The sequence below is a fragment of the Meles meles genome, chromosome 11, assembly GCF_922984935.1.
Source record: "Meles meles chromosome 11, mMelMel3.1 paternal haplotype, whole genome shotgun sequence".
NCBI classification, from domain to species: domain Eukaryota; kingdom Metazoa; phylum Chordata; class Mammalia; order Carnivora; family Mustelidae; genus Meles; species Meles meles.
The window spans coordinates 48,973,661-48,976,121 of NC_060076.1; positions in this window are offsets into that span (position 1 = coordinate 48,973,661).

A 2,461-nucleotide genomic window follows, 5' to 3' on the forward strand; every position below is an offset into this window, starting at 1 on the left:
AAAGTGGGAAAGAGAAACAAAAATGTATCTGGCCATTTATGTGTCATCTACAAGGTAAATAATATATTACCTTATTAAATCTCCCTGTCAATTTGCTGAAACAGTAATGCCATCGAGTCCATCTGTAAATGAATAAAGCAGAACCCCAGGAGATGAAGTGACCCATCAAGGGCACAGCGAGTAGTTGGTAGAGCCAGGAGTTGAACCCAGGTGTGTTGATGGAGACCCTTATGCCCAGGAGAACTGAGTGAATGTCATGCTTCCTTCACTCCCAGGTGGCTGTGGCAATCAGGATAGTCAAATGCCCACGAGTCACCCTGCCTGAAGTCCTGGATTCACAAAGAGCCTCTGCCTTGCTCCCCCTGTGTCTCACGCCACCCCCCCCCAATTCTCCTCATTCTCCTGCAGCATTTGTCTAGGTTATGAGCAGATCTTCCATCACCAGCATGAATACATTCAAGATCCCCTCAGTTATACTGAGATATAATGAACATATAACATTATAGTAGTTTCAAGTGTACAACATAACAGTTTGATATATGCATATACTGTGAAATGATTACTAAATTTAGTTAACTTCCACCACCTCATATGGTCACAATATTTTTCTTCTGCTGAGGACTTTTTAAGATCTACTCTCTAAGCAACTTTCAAATATATGATACAGTACCGTTAACTATAGTCATCATGCCATGAATTTCATCCCCCGAACTGATTTCTCTTGTAATTAGAAGTCTGTGCCTTTGGGCCACCTTCACTCACTTGCCCATCCCCCACCTCTGGAATCCACCAGTCTGTTGCATACTTGAATGCCCTTTGTCTGTATTTACTCATTTCATACACTAATCCTTGAAAAAATACCATACTGTCCCTCATATGGAGATGAGGAAACTGGAGAACATAGCGTTTATGTTATTTGCAAAAGGCCCACTAACAGTGGGTAGCAGAGCTGGGATTCAAACCTCAAACTCTGGCTCCAGAAGCATATTCTTTAACCACCAAAATAGATCGTGCAGACTGTCAGGGCAAGCTGGGGCACAGCGCAAGACAGTAAAATGGGACGTGTTGAAGAGTAACCGCTGACTTCCCACAGCACCTTGCCTACGGTTTCCTCCTACTCCTCACGGGCAGCTCAGAACACTATGCGGAGGCGTGAGGTTTTGAGATGGCCAGGTTTTTGTCCAAGAACCACAACTGGTAAGAAGGAGTCAGATGTGATCTCAGGGCCAATAGGGCCTATTATTTCCTTATCCATTTCACAGAAGACAGTAGTAAATAGAGGCCAGGATTAAATGGTCCCCTACCTTGCGTAAGCCCTGCTAAGCATGTTACCTGTGTTTGGTGTTAAAATTGGAAGAAATTCTGGGACACCTGGGTGGCTCAGTGGGTTAAGCTGCTGCCTTCGGCTCAGGTCATGATCTCGGGGTCCCGGGATCGAGTCCCGCATCGGGCTGTCTGCTCAGCAGGGAGCCTTCTTCTCTCTCTCTCTTTCTCTCTGCCTGCCTTTCTGTCTACTTGTGATCTCTCTGTCAAATAAAATAAGTAAAATCTTTAAAAAAAATTAGAAGAAATTCTAGACATGCCTTGTCTCTGTACTGAATGTTTAGATGCAACATGGCACGGAGCCTCAGAATTCTTGGGGTCTTGGGCGCCTGGAGGGCTCAGTTGGTTAAGCGCCTGCCTTCGGCTCAGGTCATGATCCCAGGGTCCTGGGATCGAGCCCCGCATCTGATATCTGATGTGTAGCACATGAAGGTCATTGCTGGGGGAGGTGGGTGAGCAAATTTGCATAACAACTCAAGGATTCTTAGAGAAAGCAGGAACCCAAAGCCCAACCCCATTCACTCCAAAATTCAGTTATTAAAACTTGGTAATTGTCTTGGTGTGGTGCTTGATACCACACAAGCCAGCCCAAGGATATCAGAAATACTTACAAACGAAAGTGCTAATGAAATATAAATGTCGCTTTTTGATTTAAATTGACTGTTCATACACTATGCCAAGTCTTTGTATAAACTTACTTTGGAGGAAGAAGATGACTATGTGGGTCTAAAAACATACATTTCACATTACTTGTGTCACTTATTATGAATTAGAATTTATTTTGCTTGACTTATACACTTGTCTCTTTGTTTTTAAATGGGCAGAATCAAAAATGTTCTTTTATTTCCAATTTCCTGACTTCTTCCCTGCTGGAGGTCTTGGAAGGGAGCCCCAGTCTCTGAGCCAGAAATTGACCTACGTGCAGCAGATGGCACTGTAACACCAGATTTCCATACCTTTAATTAAGGCACGCAGCGCTGGCCACTCAGAACGAGACTCAGGAGGAAGCTGAGGGCCTGGAGAACAGAGAAGGAATGTTGCCTAAAATCTTTATTCTCTCTGTTCTAGCTTGATCCCCAGTCCAGCATGGGGTAGTAAATCACCAAAGAGAGGCCACTGAAGGCCAAAAGTAACAGAC